The sequence below is a fragment of the Panthera onca genome, chromosome X (assembly GCF_046562875.1).
Source record: "Panthera onca isolate mPanOnc1 chromosome X, mPanOnc1 haplotype 2, whole genome shotgun sequence".
Taxonomy (NCBI): domain Eukaryota; kingdom Metazoa; phylum Chordata; class Mammalia; order Carnivora; family Felidae; genus Panthera; species Panthera onca.
In genome coordinates, this window is record NC_138357.1 from 30859221 (window position 1) to 30886110 (window position 26890).

Consider the following 26890-nt stretch of genomic DNA (forward strand, 5'->3'; position numbering starts at 1 on the left):
TTCATCTGGGCTCTGAGCTGGTGCAAACCCCGTGAGTACTTTCTCTTTTCTCCCTTTACTCCCATTTCAGGGGCTTTTCAAGGCGTATGGTCTTACTGGAACACTTTCATGTCAATTGCTCAGGCCGCAATCCTCTAGCCCGTGGCTACTCTACGGGGAGGAGAAAGCCGGCCTTTTGGCTGGAAGTTAGTACCCCGGCCGGAATGGTAGTAAGTCCCGGAAACTTGATGCCCTCTCTTTATTCCTGTCCTTATACAAAGTTGTCTGTCTTGGGCACGGGGCAGCCACTAAGTCACCAGGATGGCTGTCAGTCTTAAGACTCCTGTTTGAGGTTTCCTCCTCATTGGTCTAACATGATCCCCTCCACATCTCTGGTCTAGCTGCTTCTGGCTGAGAGACCTCCACTGGGAGCCGGCCAAAACCAGTACCCCATTGAATGAAAACCCAACTGGGGACCGTTTTCTAGGGAAGTATGCTGTAAAGACTACATGTGTTGGAATGTTCTTAGCTCATGATGGATTTCTGTCTTTACTGTTTTTAGTCAATGTTCTCTACTAACTACTACTTAAATTACAAAATTGGGTGATTCCCCCTTCTAAAACTTTTCCAGTATTCTCCATGGGTTAAAAACAGCAGTTTCTTCTCTGCCTTCTTAGCAAGACAAACTCAGGTCCATACGCTGGCACCCACTTGTAGCCTAGGATGCAATGGGGAGGTGGGGAGACACTAGCATCTTTCCTCAGGGGCCATAGCGACTGGTCCATGATCATAGCGACTTCGTTTGAGGGATGCCTCAGGAACCTCTGACATATCCTGCACGTGGGATGCCACGTGTCAGGGGGATTCTCGTAATGGACCTTCACTACTTCTCTGTCTCTGCTCTGGAGAAGCATGGGAGCTTCTCTTCGGTCCCCAGGGACTCTCCCCTGGGATGCCTTTTTAACCACTGGAAACAAACCAATGAAAACATTGCAAAATGTAGGAAAGGACTGATCTCCTGTAACATTGCATGGCCTTAGTAAACAGGGCAAATGGACGGAGGTACCCTAGGTCCAGGCCTTCACCGCTCTAAATCAGGACCTGGACCCAAGGGCCTCTTGCAGAACATGTTTAGTCAGTAACCAGGCCAGTAAACTCCCTTGTCATATACCGATGATCATGATCTAAATAGGCGTCCTCCTAATAGACCTCAGTCGCTGAAGGAAGCACCGGCCATCCCTGACAAAGGAGACGCTGACTCTTTCTGTCTGTTCCTCCTCCTAATAGATGTGAGGGCTTCTCCCTCACTCATTTCCCAGGTTAATGGCTATGATAATTGGAGCCAACTCTGGTTAGCCTACCTCAGGACGGGGACTTTAAGGACTATTCCCAAGCAGCTGCCAAAACTCCATTTGTTTCCGGGAAATTCCCTGTCTACTCCGGCCAAACGTGGACTCCGCGTTGGTGGAAAAATCATGGCGTCTGCTCCTCTGTCCGAGTGGACAAGGTTTAGAACCGGGAATTCTGTCTGCCTTCTGCTGGCATCTCATCTCTTCTGCCTTCCCCTCCCCCTCTTCCTGTTTCTGCACCACCTTGGGCGTGGCCTACATTACTGGTTCCTATACCATCCTCAGCCAGCACCACTGGCTCCTCCTCCCACCCTCGATGTCAAGGAGTGAAGAGCATCCACTTGGACCGCCCACCTCAGGTTCCCGCACTGGTGTCCCAGGTAAAAACTGACAATGGGGAAAAATTGATTGACTTTTAAATGGATGCAGATGAAACATATTCGGTGCTTAAGCTAATTTAAGTTTGCTGGTTTAATTAAGATAGATCTGTCTTTAGAGTTACCAGCATTAAATATAAAACTTTTAGGGGCACCTGGGTGGCTCAGTTGGTTAAACATCCAACGTTGGCTCAGGTCATGATCTCGAGGTTTGTGAGTTCTTGCCCTGTGTCTGGCTCTGCGCTGTCAGCTTTGGATTCTGCTTTGGATTCTGCCTCTCCCTCTCTCTCTGCCCCTCCCCTGCTCGCACTCTGTCTCTCTCTCTCAAAAAGAAATAAACATTAAAAAAAAAATTATATGAAACTTATTCTACCAAGGTTCACTGAAGGTCAAGTAAACTCATGTTATCTCTGTTGCAATTTGTTAGCAAAGAGACGACTTAATGGTTAATTTTGTCTGTCTCAAAGTTTTTATGGGTAATTGTTAAGATAGCCTTCAAAGCCTTTGGTAACCTAAAACTTTAAAGTTTTGATTGCATGATACATGGGATTAAATTCATTGGATATCTAATGAGATAAGAAGCTAAAGCGTTGATTACTGGCTGTAGGTTTGTGCTTTTGACTTACTGCAGAGAAACTAAGGCTGTTTGGGTCTATTGGTAAGCATGCTTTTGTGCTTAATTGATTTGCAAATTTGCCATCTAAAGAACTCTGGTGTAACAGTTTACAATTGGTTACTACGTTTTCATGGGAGATGAAGGTTTCCAAGAGTTAAAATTCTGCTAAGTGTACTTAAGACTGATGGAAATGAGGAAAAAACTCTGTATGTAGAAAAGTAGGTGATATGCAAGAAAGATACAAGGAGTGGAAATACATTTTTTGTTGAAGGTAAAAGAAAGTAATTTTGTCCTAAATGAGACTGTTATTTGGAGAGAACTGGCTTGGGAGAAAATCTGAAGGCAAAGGAAAGTTGTAGAAGGTTCATGAAGGGATATCTTTGGAAAGGAACTATATGTGTGGTCAGGATGGACTGAGGTTGAGATGAATGGATTTTAAAAGTATCCTGGTACAAGATTAAAATTCTGCCATTCTTTCTGCTCAAAAGACAATGTTTTCTTGGACTGTTGATCTGCTCTTGACAAGAAAATGTAAACAAAGGCGTTTTTCTCTTTTGTCTGCAGGGAAAACCAAAGCTTATGTTTTGATTTTTTCAGGTCTTTGATTACTTAGTTAAAACTTCTCAGTGTTAAAGGAGCGTAGCTTTGCTAACAAGTACATAACCCTACATATTTGCCTTTGAATCTCTTATTGGCATCTTGGGTAAATAAATAAAGATTTGTAATGATCTGTAATCCCATGTAGGATGTGCTTTATAAACTTTCTAAGATTTTAACAAACTTCCCAGGGTTTAAATTGTAAATGAAGTCTTTTTATTTGGTATGTTAAGTTACTTGGAAAAGCGCTCTCAAATAATGGTAAACCTTAGGTTGTATTTCATGAGTAAGTGCTATAACTGCTCAAGTATGTATTGCCGTTCCTAAAATTGTAATGTTTTGGTATAAGGTCCTCGCTTGATATTCTGATTATTGAAGTGTTATATGTCACAGAAAGAACAGTTTCCTTGTCAATTGCATCCTAATGAACTGTCCTCAGATCTGGCACAATGTCCATTTCTGAGATTTTGTCATTTATAATTGTTCTTATTCTCTCACAAAATGTATTTCATCTTCAAGGAGATTCATAAAAAGGACTTTTAAGACAAATACAGGTATTTGACATCTTTAAAATCCTAAAACTAAAACGGGTAAGAATTTCCAGAACTAAAAAGTTGCATTCAAACTGAACAAGAATTAGGAACATGGGACTAAATGAACTGAGGAAGATTATAGTTTTGTGACTCTTGTTGGAAATATTGCTGGTTGTCTAATGTTTGCTCTTCCAGATTGAGGAAATGTTCTCTTTCGATATATATAATATACAGAAATTTCATAAAGTATTCAATTGTAAACTGAAGCATTTATATTTTCTCTCTACCTGAACCCTCTAAAATTCAAAAAGTCTCAGTGAGTATTCTTCCAGCAATCATACTTTTTGCATAATTTCGATAAGAATCTCCTCCTTGTAACAGGACACCATTGGAAATACTGGTTGCTTTCCCAAGGCTTTGACTGGAATGTCATACTTGTGAGACATGCATAGACTCAGATATGACCCTACAGCTCTAAGGAGTTAAGGTTGACTTTATGAAACCTGGAGCCATAAAGCCCCTTAGAAATGTTGGGCTGATACCTTGCTTACAGAATTCCTACCAGGCTTACCAGGTGAGTAAAGAATGTCACTTCCTGGCAGGGGCAGGAACCTCAGGATATCTTGGGGACCTTGCGAAGAGGAATTCACCCAATTCTACAGGTGTTGCAGGCATGTCTGAGGGCAAGTACTTGCGTTGGCTTCTGGCCTGGAGAGGCAGGTTCTGGCAAAGCAAACTTAAAATTTTTTTTTAATGTTTATTTATTTTTGAGAGAGAGAGAGAGAGAGAGAGAGAGACAGAGCGTGAGTGGGGGAGGGGCAGAGAGAGAGGGAGACAGAATCTCAAACAGGCTCCAGTCTCTGAGCTGTCAGCACAGAGCCTGACGCGGGGCTCGAACTCATGGACCATGAGATCACGACCTGAGCTGAAGTCGAATGTTCAACTGAATGAGCCACCCAGGTTGGCAAAGCAAACTTTAAAAGACCCTTATGATCAATCGCTATTCTTGCTGAGCATATGTAAATAATTAGGCCAAGTTTGTTAAACTGGATTTGTTTTACAAAAGAATGAGTCTTGATTTGGCTGTCTCTGGAAATGAGGATTTTTAAGAGAGAAAAACTGTTTCAATAATGTACCATATGGATGTTAAATTCTAGTTCTGGTTGTCTTGAAATGTTTGTTGTTTGCCTAAACTAGCCAACTTCAGAAAAATTGTCCCAATAAGTACAGGTATATGGACAATTGTCTTGCTTGTTATTCTGTGGGAATAATAACCCCATGGGCATACTATTTAAACAACTGGAAATGGGATGGATTCCTCCAACAATTGTACATAAAAAGACTTTTCTCACTGTAATAGATAAATAGATAAAGACTATGGTGCTTTATTAAATTATTCACTTAAGGTTAATTCATAAATCTCTCAGTATGCAAACCATATCCTCCCTAAACCTGATCTGACAGTTACTAGAAACCCACCCCACATAAACCCAAAAGACCTGGTTTATTTAAAGGATTGAAAGCCCAATACAACAGGGGATTTAACTCTAAAATGGAAGGGTCTATATTGGGTCATATCATGTACTCCCACTGCAGTCAAGTTAGAGGAGCGGTCTTCATGGGCTCCCGTATCTAAATAAAACCTGTACCCCCTTTACAGGAATTCAATGAGCAAACTAATGTGCCTTCCTATTCCCGTAAACCTGTAGAAGACCTCAAACTTCTCTTCAAGTGGAAATAATGGTTGTACCTTTCTTTTTCATTCCCCTTTCCCAATTTCTATTCACAATTCCTTCTCATAATGGGTCGTTCAAAAGGATCACCACAGACATTTGAGTTACAAACCAGAACGACCAATTTGATTCCAGCTGCCTGTTCCCACTCCCATCTGAGGATGCTTCAAGCCTCACATCTAAAAATCTCACTGGTAGACACTGGGTTTCTAATTTGCTCTAACCACTAACCTATATTTTTCTTATTTCTGTAAAAGGACCTCTTATTAATCACCTAATTGCTTACTAAACAGAGTCTATATGATGGCTAAACACCACCTGCTACACAGTGAAGGACTTAAGTGGCTCTCAAAGTAACATGATATTATTAAATGCTAAAATACCTCATATGCATACAGCCATTCTACAAAATAGAATGGCATTAGATGCTTTAGCTGCTGTACAAGGTGGAACTCGAGCTGTCATAAAAACGAAATGCGGTGTATACATCCCAGATGACCACAAAAATATTTTTGGATTTCTAACTGCCATGAATACTCGAATTGGCACTTTAAACAATCCCTCTCTTCCCTTTCGTGATTGGTTAAACTCCTAGACGAGAGGATTTTTGTCAACTACCAAAGGACTTTTATTTGGGCTAATCTTTCTAGTTATTCTCATTATCTTTGGCTGTTTTCTCCCATGTCTCCGTCCCTCTGCCTGGTGCCAAGACTCCATCACTGCAGGAACTTCAAGCCAACAGACGATCCTTTCTACTCAAGAAGGTTCATCCACGTTGTTCGCCTTGGATTCAGCTGCCTCCACCTTAACTCGCCTGTATGTTCCCTGACCAATATTGACCCATAAAGGTAGGGACATCTCTACGCCCTTACTCAGCAGAAAGAAGCTACAGAATATGAGACCTTCCACCTTCAGCAACCATAAAGGTTTAAGGGTCAAAATTGTTCGGGGGGATACGATGAGGGAGCGTGGGGCAAGCTGACAACAAAGTACAGGGTAACAGCACTGCACCCCCCACCACCCTCCCATCAGGTGGGATATGTGTGCTATTCCTCGGACACTCCTGGCTGCCCAAGGACAGGGGAAAGGAAAGAAAGCAGATAGTTGGCCGATAGAGATGACAGTCATGCAGGACAGGAGTCTCCTTCAGTTCACGGATAACTTAGAAAACTGCAAGAAAAAGGCAATCTTCTCCATAGCCTAATCTCCGGAAACCTATAGACTCCGTTTCCTACAGCCCTAATACCACCCTCACCAAGATGGAAGGGGGTTTAAGTGCCAGCCATGATGATGTGGGAAACTAAGGCAAGTGAGAAATTAAATTCCCTTACTGCCTACAGCCCACTGACAAGTCCTTGAGGCCAGCAGAGTGACCTCCCTCTAGGAGCTCAGCTGCCTCGATGATGACACTTTGCTAGGGGCAAAAGGGAGTCTTGGGTTAACATTATCCTGACGCCCCAGGATTCTGTAAGTCTACTGTACCATATAAAAATTCCTTTGGAAACTTCCTTTATCTCAACTCCCCAGAGATAAATGCTGGCAATCATAATCCAAGCTTCTGGCCCCTGATATACATCTGAAGGGTCTCATGACTGAGGCTTTACTAAATGGTAATACATTGCATTTTCCTACCAGCAGCTGGCCCCTCAAGATCCTGGAAACCTTGCTTCCAAAATTCCTTAGAAACTTAACCCCCCCCCCAACCTGAGGGTATCAAATCAGTTACTCATCACAACCCCAGTGCAGCCCTTTCTACCCTGCCCTGGGTCCTGTCCCCATGCTTTAATGAAATCAGCTTTCTGCACCAAAACATCAAGAATTCTTACCTGGCCATCGGCTCCAGACCACCCCACCATCACCCCCAAAACCCCATCACATTCGAGCCCCACATTGGGCTGTCTGCTGTCAGCATAGAGCCCCCTTCAGATCCTGTCACCCTCTCTCTTTGCCCATCCCCAACTCACCCTCTCTCAAATAATAAAAATAAAACATTAAACAAAAAGATTAAAAATATAAAATTCACAAGGAGAAGAAAGAACAAAGAGGATGATGGTGGACTGGCTTATGTCCAACTAACCCATTTGCCAATAACAAGTATAAATTCTGGCAAAAGTGAAAAACTGCTTGCAGGCATTAGAGAGTGACCTAAAAGAGGTAGAAATTGAAAGGGATCGGGCCATTGGAAGAAGGGAATAGTTCACATCCCCATCTGCAAGGTTTGTTGCCCCCAAATAACCCCCATGCTGTGTGGCATGTGGCCATAGAAACTGAGCGAAGCTGGAGTCTCCATGGTCTTTGCAGGCAGAGAACAGCGTTCAGGGGGTGCTAGGATGGCTGTGAATGTTGGGGATAAACTAGGAAAGAGAGGTTCTATGGGGAGCGGAGGAAGGGAAGCTCTCAAATCTGCATAGAAGCTTCTCTCAAGTTCTTTTTTTTTTTTTTTTAAGTAGGCTCCACACTCAACATGGGGCTTCAACTCAGGACCCTGAGATGGAGACCTCAGCTGAGATCAAGAGTCGGATGCTTAACCGACTGAGCCGCCCAGGTGCCCCAAACTTCTCTCAAATTCTTGAGAGACTCCTAAATTGTACATGTGTGGAGTTAAGATCCAAAGAGTGCAGGTGCAAGGCAACAGCTGGACGGTGGAAAGACATGAGCTAAGAGTCCCGCTGTGCCCACCGCTGTGGAGACACATGCAGGAGTTTATTCAACCCAAGTTAGGGGCACTGGACAAGACACCAGGATTCCCACGGAAAACATAAGCCACATTTTAGGATGAAAGAGTATACACCTGGACCAGGAGATTCTCCCTGGAAAGAAAGGGAAAACTGACAGACGTGTGCTCAAAAAGGACACAATCTGTCAGTAATGTAACTAGAAGAAACCATAACGTGGTTTAGGGGAAAATAATAGAAAATCCAGACTATCAAACACATCGTTTCCCCAGTGGTCAGGGAATGAATGAGTGAATAACTCATGAAAGTGAAACAGTAACCCTCAAATTCCCCTAAATTGATCTGTATATTTAATGCAATTCCTATAAAAATTCCAGCAATGTTTGTTGCAGACATAGGCTAGGACGTTCTAAAATTTACATGGGAAGACAATTGACCCAGAAGAGCTAAAAGAATTTTTTTTTTTCAGTAGGCTCCTCGCCCAACGTGGGGCTTAAAGTCAGGACTCCTCAAACAGCCAGGCATCCCCAGAGCTAAAAGAATTAAAAAAAAAAAAAAAAGAATGAGAGGAGGAGGAATTATTCTACCAGATATGAAGTTTTATTATATACTTAATGAAATTTAGAAAGTGTGGTATTGGCAGAAGGAAAGAAACATATATCAGTAGAACCAGATAGCCCAAACACAGACTCACACATATATGCTCAAATTATTTTTGCAAAAGCTGCAAACGCAATTTCATGGAAAAAAGGTAGACTTTTTTTTTTTTTAATTTTTTTTTAACGTTTATCCATTTTTGAGACAGAGAGAGACAGACAGAGCATGAACGGGGGAGGGTCAGAGAGAGGGAGACACAGAATCAGAAACAGGCTCCAGGCTCTGAGCTGTCAGCACAGAGCCCGAAGCGGGGCTCGAACTCACAGACCGCGAGATCGTGACCTGAGCCGAAGTCGGCCGCTCAACCGACTGAGCCACCCAGGCGCCCCAAAAGGTAGACTTTTAAACAAGTGATGCAGAAGCAGTCAGACATCCGTAGGTAAAAAGCTGACCTTGAATCAGAGCTCACTTCTTATGCAACAGTCAACTCAAAATGCATCATGGGCTTAAAAGTAAAATTTAGGGGCGCCTGGGTGGCTCAGTCGGTTAAGCAACCGACTTCAGCTCAGGTCATGATCTCACGGTTCGTGAGTTCGAGCCCTGCGTTGGGCTCTGTGCTGACAGCTCAGAGCCTGGAGCCTGTTTCAGATTCTGTGTCTCCCTCTTTCTCTGACCCTCCCCTGTTCATGATCTCTCTCTCTCTCTGTCTCAAAAATAAATAAATGTTTAAAAAAAAGAAAAAAAAGTAAAATTTAAAAACTTTAGAAAAAAACATAGAAGAGAATATTTGGGATTTAGGGCTGGGGTGGGGGGAAGACCTTCCCACTAACTGCTTAAAGAATTTAGAGGGGCGCCTGGGTGGCTCAGTCGGTTAAGCATCCGACTTCGGCTCAGGTCATGATCTCACAGTTTGTGGGGTTTGAGCCCTACATCGGGCTCTGTGCTGACAGCTCAGAGCCTGGAGCCTGCCTCACATTCTGTGTTTCCCTCTCTCTCTACCCTGGCCCTACTCCTGCTCTGTCTTTCTCTGTCTCTCAAAAATGAATAAACATTTTAAAAAATTAAAAAAAAAAAAAAAAAGAATTTAGATAGAGCACCCGCTCCAGGAAAGGAGCAGTCACCAAGGACAACTACATTATAATATGAACTAGGGGTGGTAGGCAGGAAGTTAGTAAAATCTGTTTGTTAAAATTCTTCTCTAAGTCCCATTGTCTCTATGACCCATAAAGATTTGTTTACCAAACATCTTTCCATTCTTCCTGTGAATTGTCCTCTTTCCCTCTGAAGCCCAGACTCCTCACTCCTCCTCCTTAGTCCAGAAGGACATTTATACCTCATTTTATCTGTCTGAAATCTCTCATGTTTATGGTGGCTTCTCCCCATATATGTAATTTTGATTCTCCTGTTAGTCTGTCTCCTGTCAATTTTAATTCTTTTTTTTCCTGTCGATTTTAATTCTTAAAACAGCGAGGAGTACCTTGAAGGTTAGAGGAAACAGACTATAAAAAACAATTTGAAGCAGGCGCGCCTGGGTGGCTCAGGCGGTTAAGCGTCCGACTTCGGCTCAGCTCATGATCTCGTGGTTCGTGAGTTCAAGCCCCGCGTCAGGCTCTGTGCTGGGGGGGGGGGGGTCAGATTCTGTGTCGCCCTCTCTCTCTGACCCTCCCCCGTTCATGCTCTGTCTCTCTCTGTCTCAAAAATAAATAAACGTTAAAAAAATTTAAAAAAAAACAATTTCAAGCAAAGTTCCACCCACCTAACAAAGGTAGAAATGTTAGGGGAGAATTATGCCTTAGGGATATCGGTCACATTCAAAATTCTGTAACTACCAAATGCAAGAGTCAAAGTTCTGAGAAATTTCTAACACCTCAAATTTTTATCTTCCTTTTTGTGACCTATGCTGAAGACCTTGTCTGGAACTTGTCACTGATGGGGGCTGGCTATTACCTCAGGCTGGATTCTTCCATGTATTAATTCCAAATACTTTTTCATTGGCTCAGTCAGTGATGGCTGATTTGTGGGTCAATGGATCAAGGGAGGATTGTTTGTGACCATAGAAAACCCTAAATTGTATCAAAGGATAATTTGGAGAAAAAAATAGAATAAGGAGAAAATAAAGCAGAAAAGGAAAACTCAGGGTGGGCTTATTAGCCTTGCTGCAGAGAGTGTGAGTAGGTTTGAGACGGAAAGGTCGAGCACAGGTGGACCTGGGGAGGCCAGACAGGCAGCCGGACAAAGCGGGCCCCGGAGACCCGGCACGGGGCTCCCAGGCAGGTCTGGCCAGGGCTTGGGAGCCCCGGGCCTCTCTGCTTTGTCAGGCCGGCAAAGCAAAGCTCAGGAAAAGAAACCCTTCAGTTTGGTGAATTTGGCTGAGTTGATTTCCGCCCCCCGGGCTTGCCTAGTGCTCTCTCAATGGAGTTCTGAAGGGAAAAGGAGCCACAGGAAACAAATCAGAAAAAAGACATCTTGTTCTCCTCCGTCTCCAAACTCGACGCATGAATTCTTGAAGAAAAATCTCCCCCTTTTTATTAAGATACAATTGATACGCAGCCCTGTATAAGTTTAAGGGGTTCAGCATAATAATGTGACTTACATACGTCGTGAGGTGATTACCACGATAAGTTAGTCACCATCCAGCATCTCCTATAGATGCAAACAAAGAAAACGATGTTTGTGATGACAGCTGCTAGGACTGAGCCTCTTACCAGCTTCCATATCCTCCCTCCTGCAGGGCTGCCTATAGACGGCCCTTGTGCATCGCACCCGGTACTTCCTTTTCTTACAGCGCGAGTTTGTGCCTCTTGAACACCTTTGTCCAGTTCCCCCTCCCTACCTCCCCTGCTAACCACAAGTCTGATCTCTTTTTGTAGGAGTTTGGGGTGTTTTTGTTTCTGTTTTAGATTCCACATATAATTGAGGCAATAACGTGTTCGTCTGAAGAAAATGTTAGTGGACGCCCCCCTCTCTATCTTGCAAATACAGTAAGAGTTGTATTATGCAACTCTTATGTTGCATATACTCTTATTATGCAAGAGCTGTTTTATGCAACCAGCCTTAGAAATATACAACACTAGTACTGATGGGGTTTTGGGGTGATGGTGGGAGGTCCAGAGCCTCTCTGCAAGAGGCCTTTTGGTCTGGGTCCTGATTTAGAGCCGTGAAGGCTAGACCTAGGGTACCTGTGTTCCTTTGCCCTGTTTAAGGCCGTGCAGTGTTACAGGAGACAGTCCTTGTCTACATTTTGCAATCCAAATTGTTTCCAGTGGTTAAAAGGCATCTCAAAGGAGAACCCTTGGGGACCGAAGAGATGCTCCCATGCTCCTCCTAGAGAGAAAAGTAGAGAGAGAGAGAAGTAGTGAAGGCCCATTACCACGAGAATCCCCCAACTCCCTGGTGGCGTCCCACGTACAGGATATGTCAGAGGTTCCTGAGGTGTCAAAGCAACATGAGGCATCCCTCGAATGAAATCGTTATGACTGCTGACCAGCCACTAAGGGCCCCTGAGGAGGGATACTAGCGTCCCGCCGCTTCCCCATTGCATCCTAGGCTACAGATGGGTGCCTGGTGTATGGACCTGAGTTAGCCTTGCTGAGAAGGCAGAGAAGAAACCTCCGTCTTTAACCATGGAAAACACTAGAAAAGTTTTACAAGGAGGGATAACACAATTTTATGATTTAAGTAGTTAGTAGAGGACACTGACGGAAAACAGTAAAGATGGAAACCCATCATAATCTAAGCAACATTCCAACACCTAGTCTTTATAGCCAACTTCCCTAGAAAACAGTCCCCCTATGGTTTCCATTCAATGGGGTACTGGTTTCCACCGGCTCCCAGTGGAGGTCTCTCGGCCAGAAGCGGCTAGACCAGAGATGTGGAGGGGATCACGTTAGACCAATGAGGAGGAAACCTCACCCGGGAGTCTTTAGATTGGCAGCCTTCCTAGTGACTTAGGTGGCTGTCCCGTGCCCAAGACAGACAACTTTGTATAAGGACAGGAATAAAGAGAGGGCATCAAGTTTCTGGGTCTTATTACCATTCCTGGGAGGGTACTACCAGCCAAAAGGCAGGCTTTCTCCTCCCCATAGAGTAGCCACGGGCTAGAGGATTGCGACCTGAGCAATTGACATGAAAGTGTTCCAGTAAGACCATCCTCCTCGAAAAGCCCCTGAAATGAGAGTAAAGGGAGAAAAGAGAAAGTACTCACGGGGTTTGCACCAGCTCAGAGTCCAGATGGAAGGACTTGTAGCCCCAAGCTGGGCACCATATGATAAAGTTTTGGGATGATGGTGGGGGTTCTGGAGGCGACGTACAAGAAACAATTCTTGAAGATGTCTTTGAGGCAAAAAGGTGATTGTATTAAAGCATGGGACCAACACCCGTGGGCAGGAAGAGCTGCACTGGGGTTGTGAAGAGTGGCTGGTTATATACACTGGAGTTGGGGAGGTCAAGACAAAAGGGAGGCCTCCAGAGGGACTTTGATGTGCTAAAGAGGATTCCTAAGATACCTGAGGCCTTGCTGTTGTCAAGCTAAGGTTGTTTTTCCCTCTAGTAAGGCATTGGCATTAGGGCAGCAGGATTTCCTGGAGAAATGTTATACTCTGTATTTGCCTCAAGTATTTGTCAATGGCCTGCAGGTCATAAGGAAATTTAATTTTACCTGCCGTTGCCTTCCTGCCCTTGTTCCCCACATCACTATGGAGGGGTGATGTTGGGGCTCCAGGAAACTGAGTCTATAGGTTTCTGGACATTAGGCTATTGACAAGGTTGCCTTTTTCTTGTAATTTATTAAGATATTTGCAAACTGATGGGGACTCATGCCCTGTATGACTGTGATCTCTATCACTTAACCATTTGTTTTCTCTCCTTTCCTTTGTCCTTGGGCAGCCAGGAGTACCTGAGGAATGTCACACATACCCCACCTGGGGGGGGGGGGTGGGGAATGCATTCTGTCCTAGCTTGCATTCTGTCCTCAGCCCACCCCACGCTCCCTCATCAGTACCAGCCGATTCTTCAGTTGGCCCGCTTTGTGCTTTGGCTTAGGTTCGTGCAGATTTGACCTCCGGTAAACTTGGGTCCCCCCAAACTGGGCTCCAAGCGCTGGCTTTTTTAGACCACATACCCATGCGGCCGAAGGACCACGTACTGACACGGGACAGGGAGACGAGGCCTCAGCTAACGTTTTCTGTTGAGTCGGCCTGGGTCGGCACGAGGCCCACCTTCGGTTGGGCAGCCCCCCCCACCAGAAACGCCACCTCACCCAGGTGTATGTGACCCAGGGTGAAGCCTCCTCCGGGAGGAATCCCCACCTCCCACACTACTGGGGATTTTTGTCTCCTGTGCTCTGGCAGCCAGTTGTTTCCTTCCAGCCCCCGTTAAGTGGAGCTGACGCCCCAGCAGATTCATTCCACGTGGCCGGCAGCCCCCTTCTCGCTCGGCTCCTGGATTAGGCCCTTAGGGAAAGACTGGGCCAAGGTGTGTGTGTGTGTGTGTGTGTGTGTGTGTGTAGGGCAGCTGGTCCCTCCTTGGCCCTCCCACTTTACCTTTTCTGTCTTTATACTGTGGGTGGTTACAGCAAAGCAGAGGGTCACTTCTCCTCATCACCATCAGGGAGGTGTTGTGCCGCCTCCCCCGGGAGCACGCCCGTCCTCTTCCTCAGGTGAGCCTCTCTGAGGCTTCGTCTCCCCCAGAGGCTGAAGCCTCTACCTTCTTTCCAGGCAGTGTCCTCACCAGATGTCTGCCCGGGGAGAAGCAGTGGGGGACAAAGCCCAGCGTGTCTGATGGTTTTGGTGAGGTCTTGGGGTGATGTTGGGATTCACAGCTGATGGCCAAGAAAGAATTCTTGAAGACATCTTCGGTGCAAAAAGGTCATTTTATGAAAGCACGGGGACAGGACCCGTGGGCAAAAGAGCTGCACTGGGGTTGTGACGAGTAACTGATTAGATACCCTCAGGTTAGGAGGGGGGTCAGGAACAGCATAAGTTTCTAAGGAATTTTGGAAGCAAGGTTTCCAGGATCTTGAGGGGCCAGCTGCTGGTAGGAAAATGCAATGTATTACCATTTAGTAAAACTTCAGTCATGAGACCCCTCAGATGTATATCAGGGGCCAGAAGCCTGGAGTATGATTGCCAGCATATATCTCCGGGGAGTTGAGATAAAGGAAGTTTCCAAAGGAATTTTTATATGGTACAGTAGACTTACAGGATCCTGGGGCGTCAGGATAATGTTAACCCAAGACTCCCTTTTGCCCCTAGCAAAGTGTCATCATCGAGGCAGCTGAGCTCCTAGAGGGAGGTCACTCTGCTGGCCTCAAGGACTTGTCAGTGGGCTGTAGGCAGTAAGGGAATTTAATTTCTCACTTGCCTTAGTTTCCCACATCATCATGGCTGGCACTTAAACCCCCTTCCGTCTTGGTGAGGGTGGTATTAGGGCTCTAGGAAACGGAGTCTATACGTTTCCAGAGATTAGGCTATGGAGAAGATTGCTTTTTTCTTGCAGTTTTCTAAGTTATCCGTGAACTGAAGGAGACTCCTGTCCTGCATGACTGTCATCTCTATCGGCCAACTATCTGCTTTCTTTCCTTTCCCCTGTCCTTGGGCAGCCAGGAGTGTCCGAGGAATAGCACACATACTCCTGGGGCGGGGGGCGGGGGGAGGAAGGGGCGGTGCTGTTAGCATGTACTTTGCCCTCAGCTTGCCCCACGCTCCCTCATCAGAACTCATGAACCATGAAATCATGACCCAAGCTAGAGTTGGATGCTCAACTGACTGAGCCACAGAGGTGCCCCACTCCTTGTTAATTTTATATCATCAGTTTTTTAAAGAACGTTGTCCTGCAGAAGGTATATTTTTATACATTTGCCTTAAAAAAAAAACCTTTCTAATCACGGTTGTCCTGCTGAAAAATACTGTAAATCTCTCAGTTTAAAATCCTCCATATTCCCTTTCCACATTAAAGGTTTTTTCAAGTTTATTTATTTATTTTGAGGGAGAGAGAGAAGGTGAGCAAGCCAGTGGGGAAGGGACAGAGAGAAAGAGGGAGAGAGAGAGAGAGGGAGAGAGAATCCCAAGCAGGCTCCATGCTGTCAGCCCAGAGACTCATGAATAATGAGATCATGACCTGAGCAGAAACCAAGAGTCAGAAGCTCAACCGATTGAGCCACACAGGTGCCCTCCAAATTAAATTGATCAGACCACTTTTTTTTTTTTAATTTTTTTTTTTTTACGTTTATTTACTTTTGAGACAGAGAGAGACAGAGCATGAACGGGGGAGGGGCAGAGAGAGAGGGAGACACAGAATCGGAAGCAGGCTCCAGGCTCCAAGCCATCAGCCCAGAGCCTGACGCGGGGCTCGAACTCACGGACCGCGAGATCGTGACCTGAGCTGAAGTCGGACGCTCAACCGACTGAGCCACCCAGGCGCCTCTGATCAGACCACTTTTAAGGAAGAAACAGTCAAAGGCTTTTTACTTTGATTGCTTAAACTTGAGAAATGTGACCTTCCCCTATGAGTCAGACCCTTTTGGGTACTTGTAATGGGTGTAAGCATGATAGTATTTTTTATCTTTCTATTTCTAATAATTATTCCAGAGTATCTAAAGGACAGGCTTGTAGTGAATCAGAAACACTCTACTCCCAACCCAGTTCTCTTTTGCCTCCCTACGATACATTTTAAAATAACGCAAAGAAATGAAGAAAAATCCCTCATTGCTATAGTTCTTATCTAAACTGTTCTAGGGGCACCTGGGTGGCTCAGTTGGCTGAGGGTCCAACTTTGGCTCGGGTCATGATCTCGCGGTTTATGGGTTCGAGCCTCACATCGGGCTCTGTGCTGAGAGCTCAGAGCCTGCAGCCTGCTTCACATTCTGTGTCTCCCTCTCTCTCTGTGCCTTCCCTGCTAATGCTCTGTCTCTGTCAAAAATGAATAAACGTTAAAAAAAATTTTTTTAATGTCCTCAATGCATGTAGAGTCTTTCAATCGTGTCTTGTTTTTATCATGTTTCTTTCTCGTATCATATGACTTTACTGAGGCAGACATTTCTCATTTCTTTCTCTTTTTTTAGTAGTCTCCATGCTCAATGTGTGGCTCGAAATCACGACCCTGAGATCAAGAGTCACATGCTCCACTGACTGAGCCAACCAGGCCAGGCAAACATTTCTAAGCAGAGGTATAAGATGATTAGTTCCTTCTGCAGCACAGGATGTCACAGAAGTGACAGAATCAATTTTCAGAGAGTTTCAGGAATAACAATTTTTTTTTTAGTTATGAGTCAGGAGTTGAAAGCAACATATTCTTTCTTTTCCAAATTTACCAGTGTCCTTATTTCTTGCAGCTAATTGCTTTCTTCCAGCACTTAGAAAATCTGCAGAAAGAATGTGAGAGCAGTCCTGTCTGCATGGGTGCAATTTCTTAAGGAAGGGACCCTCGCATATCTGAACATGATCTCTCCCTTTGAGCTCAAGATGGGTGCTCAGGGGAACGTGTAGAAAAGGACAGTCCCAGCCCCTCCCAAAAGGGAACTAGGCATTGGAGAAGCAATGGAAAAGTCCAAAAGAAGATGCACATGACAGAGCTGTGCCAGATGTGGTGTGATTATTGATTCTGTCCCAAGTAGTCTTGGACTTTGATCAAAATCAGAAAAAAAAAGTGCTTTCACAGAAAATGTACCCAGCTAATATCAGTTTCTGGCTCAAGCTGGCCAGTGAATGCATGTACACGGCAGAGCCTGTTTGAAAGACTACTTTGGAATATTTTTTTAAATTTTATTTTAGAAAGAGAGAGCACGCAGACAATGGGGAGAGACAGAGAAACGTAAGCAGGCTCCACACTCAGCGCAGAGCTCAACGTGGGGATCAATCCCATGTCTCTGGGATCACGACCTGAGCCAAAATCATGAGTCGGACCCTCAACCGACTGAGCCACCTGGGCACCCCTTGAGAGACTACTTTGGAAGCCAGATCATGGACGACCAAGTTCACTGCCTCAACTGCCCCAAACCAAAGTGCCCTTTGTGGCCACCTATAGTCAGGTAAGTGCTTACTCATCTGGAAGCTCACTTCCCAATGGGAACCTGCCTCTCAAGAACTTCATTGAAGAGGCTCACCAGGACATTCCCAGGCCTGCAGCCAGGCCTTAATCTGTTTTCTGTATCCAGCAAGAATGATGCTTGTATCTCACTTTAGGGGTACACAAATCTAAATCCACCTCTGCTGACCCTGAAATCAGCAGTCCTCCACAGGGCAAGTGCTTTTTTTTTAAGTTTATTCAGTTATTTTGAGAGAGACAGAGACAACACGGGTGGGGAAGGGGCAGAGAGAGAGAGGGAGACAGAGAATCCCAAGCAGGCTCCACGTGGTTAGCCTGGAGCATGACATGGGGCTCGAACTCACAAAACAGATCATGACCTGAGCCGAAACCAAGAGTCAGACGCTTAACTGACTGAGCCACCCAGGCTCTCCCACAAGTGTTATTTTGTAGTGCTGGCCATTTGCTTTGTAAACCTGCTATAAATCCCATCATCCTGGGGAACGTTCTAGCCTCTCTTTTCATGAGCTTAGTGTCTGTGGCCCACACCTCCTGGATGGGTTAATCTGGTTATTTATAGCATTTAAGCAAAGTACAGCCACAGTTGGTTGGAGCCTGGAGTGAGAAGAAGGCTCTACATGGCTAAGCAGCTGAACTGGCCCAGAATCCTAAGGGTTTCCCTGTGTTGTAGCACCAGGGACCGAACTGGCCAGGAGGACGTCCAACTTTGTCACACGTTCTGCTTCCTTCCAGGGGAAAGGACTAGTGCCAGAGGAATCATTTGCGTATTATGACCACGTTCTCCTCCAGTCCTCCCGGGACCTGAAGGGGGTGTGGTGACTTGGCTCCCATTCATGCTGCCAGCTGTGATGGCTCCACCATGGGCATGTGTGCCCGCCACAGTTATGCCTTCTGTATTCTGTGCCAACCGACCCCCCCTTAGAGCCCCTCCACAGGAGATGACTGTAGGATGTTGGGATGTGTGAACTTGACAAACTAGAAAAAAACAAGCCTCTTCATTTTAATGGTAATTTTATCTCTTTATTTCTTTATTTCATCATTTGTGCTCTTGGCATAACCTGTTGTAGGTTCTGGGAATACAGCGTCGAACCAAAGACACAAACACCTCTGTCGGCACGGAGCTTACTTTCTACCGGTGGGGACACAGGCAATAAGGCAAGCAAATAAGGATATTACGAGGTGGTAAGAGCTAAAGGGGAAACATGGAGCAGGGACATGGTGAAAATGTTTCCAGGAGAGGGGGAAGAGACGAAATTTTAGTTAGAATGTGCAGTAAAGACCTCCTGGTGAATTGGTTTGGAGTAGAGGCCAGAAGAAAGTGAGAGGACAAGCCTTTACAGATACCTTGGGGCAGGGCTCTCCAAACAGAAACAATACCTATGTAATTTCTACCCCTGAGCACAGCATGTAGATCATGGGGGACAAATGAAGAACCACGTAAGCCACCCGTATGTTGCTTCCATGGCACATATCTTTGATGAGTCGATGAGCGCTTTCCCACAGTACCCAGATATGGCCTTGGAATCCTCTCGAACACAGCTTGTATTAACTTGCCATTGCTGCCATAACAAACTGCCACAAACTCAGTCACTCGACACGAATTTCTTATCTCCCGGTTCTGTAGGTCAGCAGTCTAGGTAGTATGTCGCTCCGTGGATCCGTTGTTTACAATGTCACAGGGCTGACAGGGTGCCTGGATGGCTCAGTCGATTAAGCGTCTGACTTCGGCTCAGGTCATGATCTCACAGTTCGTGAGTTCGAGCCCCGCATCGGGCTCTGTGCTGACAGCTCGGAGCCTGGAGCCTGCTTCGGATTCTGTGTCTCCCTCTCTCTCTCCTCCTCCCCCACTCATACTCTTCTCTCAAAAGTGAAAAAACATTTTAAAAAATGTCACAGGGCTGAAATCAAGCCGTCAACAGGCCTGCATTTCTTTCAGGAGGTTTTGGGGATGAATTCACCACCCAGCTCATGTAGGTTTTTAGCTAAATTTAGTTCCTTATAGTTTGGGGACTAAGGACCTCATTTCCTTGTCGTCTGTCAGCCGAGAGGCAGTTTTTGCTTCTAGAAACTGCTCTCATTCCTTCTCGTGCTTTTCACATGGCTTTCCTCCAGCAACAGCTGGTGGAGCCCCGCCCACAATCTGCATCTCTCCACCTGCTCCTTTTCCCACATGTCTGTTGCCTCTGGCCAGGTGAAGTTCTCTGCTTTTAAAAGCTTCTGTGATCAGACCGGCCCCACGCAGCTAACCCAGGATAGCGTCCCTCTGTTAAGGTCCATCACCTTAACTGTATCTGCCAAGTGTCCTTTTTGGTACGTAACATAATAGAGTCAGGGGATATAGGGATCTGTGCATGGACACCTCTGGTGAACTGTTCCATCTACCACAGGACAATCCAGAGAGCTATCACTAGTTGGCATAGGAAGAGGAGATGAAACTTCTTTGCCATCCCCGATCTAGATCATGATAGGGAATTGTAGGCCTTTTGCAGCCACACATCTAGACTTTGGTCCCGCCCATTGCAACCTGGGTGTTGTTTTCTTTTTCTTTTTCTTTTTCTTTTCTTTTTTTTTTTTTTTTAGCGTTTATTGATTTTTGAGAGAAAGAGACAGAGCGCAGGCAGGGGAGGGGCAGAAAGAGAGGGAGACACAGAATCCAAAGCAGGCTCTCCAGGCTCTGAGCTGTCAGCACAGAGCCTGACGCGGAGCTCAAACTCACCGACCGTGAGATCATGACCTGAGCCAAAGTTGGACGCTCAACCGACTGAGCTGCCCAGGCGCCCCTGTGTGTTAGTTTTCTATTGTTGTGTGACATGTTACCCCGAACTTAGCCACTTAAACCAACGCAAATTTATTATATCATTTCTTTGTGTCAGAGGAGTCTGAGCATAGCTTAACGGGATCCTCCATTCACGCTCTCACGACCTGTAATCAAGGTGTCAGTCAGACCATGTTCTTATCTGGAGCCTTGACTAAGGAAGCATCTACTCCGAAGCTCATTCAGGTTGTTGGCAGAATCCATCTCCTCGTGGTTTTAGGGCCACGGTCCGTATTTGTTAGCTGCCTCTCTGCCAAAGGGCACTCTCAGCTTCTAGAAGCTGCCTGAAATTCTTGGCCGTGGGGCCCTCACCATAGACCATCTCACATCATTGTAGGTTACTTTTCCAGAGCCAGCAAGGGGAGTCCCTCTCTCTCTGTGTCTGTCTCTAGTCTGTTAACACATAGTCTTTCTTTTTAAGTTTGATTCTTCTTTTTAAGTTCATTTTATTTATTTTGATGGAGAGATAGAGGCAGAGAGAGAGAGACAGAGAGACAGAGAGAGAGACAGAGAGAGACAGAACGAGAGGGAATCCCAAGCAGGTGCTACACTATCAGCACAGAGCCTGACATGGGGCTCAATCTCACAAACTGTGAGATCATGACCTGAGCTGAAATCCAGAGTCAGACGCTTAACCAACTGAACCACCCAGGCACCCCATACATAGTCTTGTATAAGGTAACATACAGCAGTGACATCCCATGACTCTTGCCATATTCTGTCAGTGAGAAGCAAATCACAAATCCCACTCACATTCAAGGTGGAGATAATACAGGGTATGAACATAGGGGCCACCACAGGGTCTACCCATGACAGCCAATTTGATGACTTACTTAGAAAACTCTGTATTTTTGTTAAGACTTCCTACTCGGAAAATGAAAATTGCCGCTACATAAAATGTTCTTACCCAAAGTGAATGAGGGCTTCACTTTTCAAAGTAGTTTCGGAGTGCCTGGCAGGTTCAGCCAGAAGACCATACAGCTCTTGATCTTGGAGTCATGAATTCAAGCCCCATGTTGGGTGTAGAGATTATGTAAATAAAGAAAAATAAGAAACTTAAAAACAAAAACCAAAGTGCTTCCATAACTCTTCATTTCACATTGATTGTTCTGAATATCACACCCTTTGAAGTCAAATGGCTTACAAAGCCAAACTGCACGTGTATGTGAGCACACACACACACACACATTTAAGTTTGTTCTCAGACCTGCTTATCCTGGGATATAGCACCCCTGGCGTGGGGCTCTGGAAATGTAGACATTTTTCTATTAACCTGAGTATATGATGTTTGCTTTAGATTTTATTGTTCCTTGTGTTTGTGACTAAATTGAATTTAGTGATAAGTCCCTATTACCTAACTGAGGAAGTTCGCATTATATTTAATTATTTCATGACATGCCTCAGACCTTGCGACAGAGTGGAGGGGTTGGCACCAGGTGCTGATTGAGATTTTTAAAAAAATTACTTAGCCATTTTAAATTGCATACTTGAAATATAAGCAATTTTCAATTCTAGCATGAACATGTAATTATCATACTCCCCTTCGAGCATCCATGTTTGGTTTGGACCTATTGCTTATCAGAAGGTTTGCTCATTATTTAGCTAAGGAACACTTGCTAAGTATTTTGTTTTACTAGCCACACTAAATATTAACCATGAAATAAAAGGTATTTGTCATGGCTCCTGTCTATCTCAACCCTGCATGGGAAAAGGGAAAATTAGGGAATGGTTGTACTGGATCTCCTGGAAGAAGTGAGTTTCTCTTTGGTTTTATAGTCCTGATGGTTTTCGTTTCTATCTTTATCTCCAGAATTTTTTTTTCGAGTTTGTTTATTTTGAGAGAGAAATGGGTAGGGGCAGAGAGAGAGGGAGAGAGAGAATCCCAAGCTGTGGGGGATAAGCTTAGGAATCCCCCGGGCTTACACCAATGGGTTGACAAGGCATAAAGAAATACAAAGTCATAAAATGCTCACAGCCGAGTTTGGGGAAACCAGATTGGCACTCCAAGAATAGGGGGGTGCAAAGACACCCCGAGAGTAGGGAGGCACAAAGGTGCCAGGATTAGGGAGGTGCAAAAGCACCCCTATTTTGGGTGAGAGGGTGCAGAGCTCCCCAAAATAGAGAGAGGCAAAGGCCTGAAATAGAAACGGCACAAAGGTGCCCAATACATAGGAATAACAAGATTATATATTCAGGCTGAAAGCACCCCAAATTTAGTACTATAGCAGAAAGCTGCTTTCACAGGAGAATAGGGCCAGGTTAGGTAAATTGGTGAATTGGACTATGGACCCACTGCCCTGCAGGCAAAGCAGTCCGGAATGGAGATGGTTAACAAAACAAAAGGTGCCTTGTCAACCCTGAGGTTACTCCCCCTACCTGTCTCATCCCCTAGGCTGGCTAAGGTAAACAGAGATGCTGCCTCAAGTCTGCTGTAAACAACCCTCCTCCCGACTGCCCGGGGCCCGGATTTTGTTTTTTATTAACCCAAACCCCTAACCACGAATATCTTCAAGACTCCCTTTCCCTCATGTCCACAAGTTAATGTTCACAGATGCATTGTCCCTTTGTGCGTGTCCATTGCCATGTTTGTAAGCCTTCTGATCCTAATAAAAATGGGGCAAGGACCCTTATTCGGGGCTCTTGTCTTTTCCCGGACATTAGCCATCTCTCACTTTAATCCTGCATCCGCTCTTTTGCAGGCCAAAAGAGAACTTTAGACTTAGAGTCTACGACACCAAGCAGGCTCCACACTGTCAATGCAGAGTCCGACTCAGGGCTTGAACCCATGAAATGTGAGATCATGACCTGAGCCAAAATCAAGAGTCGAACACTTAACCAACTGAGCCACCTAACCACCCCTCCCTCTGGAAATGTGGTGGGTATAAGATGTCACGTACTAGCTATATGTAGTATTTCTGCTGGATTTGGTTGCATTCTCTGTCAAGAACAAAACCCTTAGAAGCATTTTAGTGATCCTGCCTCTGCCTGTTTTAACCAGTTTTGTATACAAACTTCCCCAGGCACAAGAGTAACTTTGTTGGGGCGTATAATTTGCAGAATGTAAATCTGGTGCTTAACTAAGTACTCAAATTCATTTAGAAATCCCCTTATAAATGTATTACAAGTATTAGTGACATTTTATATAATTTTCTTGAAAATGAGTTTTATGATGGCGACATATATCATGTCTGGAAATACTTATTTTTATATCCTTTCCTTGCCCAATTTATTTTTATTGTCAAATTATCACAAATGCTCAGGAAAATTGAAGGAATACTAGGATAATGAACCTGGCACATCTTTTACCTATATACTTAAAAAAAATTTTTTTAATGTTTATTTATTTTTGAGAGAGACAGGAATGCGAGTGGGTTAGGGGCAGAGAGAGGGGAGACACAGAACCTGAAGCAGGCTCCAGGCTCCGAGCTGTCAGCACAGAGCCCGACACGGGGCTCGAACTCACAAGCTGTGAGATCATGACCTGAGCTGAAGTCAGACGCTCAACTGACTGAGCCACCCAGGTGCCCCTCACCTATATACTTTTTTAATGTAAATGCTGTCATATTTGTTTTCTTTGTGTCTGTCTCCTGAACCTTGTGAAAATAAGTTACAGTTGTCATGACACTTACAATTCTAGATATATCCATTAAACTTCTTCAAAAAAGAAATGTTCCTTCATAACCACAATGCTATTGCCACATCTAAAAACAATTAACAATAATGTAATAATATCATCATATACCTAGTCCATATTCAAATTTCCCCAATTACCCAAATGTCTTTTATAGCTATTTTGAGAATAAGTATCTAGTTCATGCATTGCACTTGTGTTTAGATATTATGTCTCTTCAGATTCTTTTAATCTGTAACGCATCTATGGTAAAACCTTGGTTTGCGAGCATAATTTGTTCTGGAAACATGCTTATAATCCAAAGCACTTGTATATCAAAGTGAATTTCAAGAACCATTGGCTCAGTTATGATCATGTGACATTCAGCATCATGTACTACTTGTATTGCAAGACATCACTCCTTTATCAAGTTAAAATTTATTTTAAATTAAAATTTATTCCACTCATCTTGCAGAACACTCCCAGAACAAGTTACTTGCAATCCAAGGTTTTACTGTATTTACCGCCTTCCTTATGACATTGGCTTTTTGAAAAGTTGTCTTGTAAGGAAAGAATTATGAAAGCAGCAAGGGGAAAAAAGTTATTAACCTATAAAGGAAGACAGATCAGGTTCACAGCAGACCTATCCACAGAAACTTGGCAGGCTAGAAAGGAGTGGCAGGATATATTCAATGTACTGAACCGGAAAAATCTGCAGCCAAGAATTCTTTATCCAACAAGACTGTCAATCAAAATAGGAGAGAGAGATAAAGAGTTTCTCAGACAAACAAAACTAAACTAAAGGAGTTTATGACCACTAAACCAGCCCTGCAAGAAATTTTAAGGCGGATTCTTTGAGTGGAGAAAAGACAAAACAAAGCAAAACTAAAAAGACCAAAAGCAACAAAGACTAGAAAGGACCAGAGAACATCACCAGAAACACCAATTCTACTGGCAACACAACGGCACTAAATTCATATCTTTCAGTACTTACTCTAAATGTCAATGGACTAAATGCTCCAATCAAAAGACACAGGGTACCAGAATGGATAAGAAAACAAGACCCATCTATATGCTGCTTACAAGAGACCCATTTTAGACCTAAAGACACCTGCAGATTTAACGTCAGGGGATAGAGAACCATCTATCATGCTACAGTCATCAAAAGAAAGCTGGAGTAGCCATACTTACATCAGACAAACTAGATTTTAAAATAAAAGCTATAACAAGAGATGACAAAGGGCATTGTATCATAATTAAGGGGTCTATCTACCAAGAAGATCTAACAATTGTAAATAATTATGCCCCCCAGGATGTATTCAATGTGCTAAATCGGAAAAATATGCAGCCAAGAATGTTTTATCCAGCAAGGCTGTCATTCAGAATAGAAGGAGAGGTAAAAAGTTTCCCAGACAAATAAAAATTAAAGGAGTTCGTGACCACTAAACTAGCCCTGCAAAAAAATTTAAGGGGGACTCTGAGGGGAGAAAAGATGAAAAAAAAAGAGACCAAAAGCAACAAAGACTAGAAAGGACCAGAGAACACCACTGGAAACACCAACTCTACAGGCAACATAATGGCAATAAATTCATATATTTCAGTACTCACTCTAAATGTCAATGGACTAAATGCTCCAATCAAAAGACATAGGGTAACAGAATGGATAAGAAAACAAGATCCATCTATATGCTGTTTACAAGAGACCCACTTTAGACCTAAAGACACCTTCAGATTGAAAGTAGGGGGGTGGAGAACTATCTATCATGCTAATGGTCGCCAAAAGAAAGCCAGAGTAGCCATACTTATATCAGACAATGTAGATCTTAAAATAAAGACTGTAATAAGAGATGCAAAAGAGCATTATATCATAATGAAGGGGTCTATCCATCAAGAAGATCTAACAATTGTAAACATTTATGCTCCAAATGTGAGAGTACCCAAATATATAAATCAATTAGTCAGAAACAGAAGGAAACTCATTGATAATAATATCACAATAGTAGGGGACTTGAACACCCACCTACAGCAATGGACAGATCATCTAAACAGAAAATCAACAAGGACACAATGGCTTGGAATGACACACTGGACCAGATGGACTTCACAGATATGTTCAGAACATTTCATCCTAAAGCAGTGGAATACATATTCTTCTCCAGTGCATATGGAACATTCTCCAGAATAGATCACATGCTGGAACACAAATCAGCCCTTAACAAGTACAAAGATTGAGATCGTACCATGCATATTTTCAGATCACAATGCTATGAAACTCAAAATCAACCACAAGAAAAAATTTGGAAAGATGACAAATACTTGGAGACTAAAGAATATCCTACTGAAGAATGAATGGGCTAACCAAGAAGTTAAAGAGGAAATTAAAAAGTACATAAATGATAACACCACAGCCCAAAACCTCTGGGATGGAGCAAAGGCAGTCATAAGGGGAAGCATGTAGCAATCCAGGCCTTCCTAAAGAAGAAAGAAGGAAGAGGGTTGTGTCTCAGATACATAACCTAACCTTACACCTTAAGGAGCTGGAAAAAGAACAGCAAATAAAGCCCCAAACCATCAGAAGACAGGAAATAATAAAGATCAGAGCAGAAATCAATGCTATCGAAACCAAAACAAAACAAAACAAAAAGAAAAAAAACAGTAGAATAGATAAATGAAACCAGAAGCTGGTTCTTTGAATTAACAAAATTGATAACCCCTGGCCAGACTGATCAAAAAGAAAAAGGAAAGGACCCAAATAAATAAAATCAAGAATGAAAGAGGAAAGAGGCACCTGGGTGGTCCAGTTGGTTGTGTGTCTGACTTCGGCTCAGGTCATGATCTCGCCGTTTGTGAATTCGAGCCCTGTATCAGGCTCTGTGCTGACACCTCAGAGCCTGGAGCCTGCTTTGGATTCTGTGTCTTCCTCTCTCTGCCCCTTGCTTGCTCATGCTCTGTCTGTCTCTCTCTCTC

The 26890-nt window shown here is 44.1% G+C and overlaps 2 long non-coding RNA genes across 3 annotated transcripts; one reads left to right on the forward strand and one right to left on the reverse strand.

The window, feature by feature from the left end:
- Positions 1–3527: 3527 nt before the first annotated feature.
- Positions 3528–13378, reverse strand: LOC145714557 (uncharacterized). Of its 2 annotated transcripts, XR_014136887.1 has the most exons (4): positions 12661–13378; positions 11636–11780; positions 11050–11099; positions 3528–4187 (listed from the first exon to the last, which is right to left on the reverse strand). It is a non-coding gene; the product is annotated as an uncharacterized LOC145714557 (long non-coding RNA). The 2 variants fall into 2 exon arrangements; XR_014136886.1 differs by lacking the exon at positions 3528–4187 and having other exon boundaries at positions 10860–11099.
- LOC145714556 (uncharacterized) lies at positions 5727–26890 on the forward strand. The gene is made up of 5 exons (XR_014136885.1): positions 5727–6000; positions 16516–16620; positions 17225–17481; positions 18566–18680; positions 23013–26890. It is a non-coding gene; the product is annotated as an uncharacterized LOC145714556 (long non-coding RNA).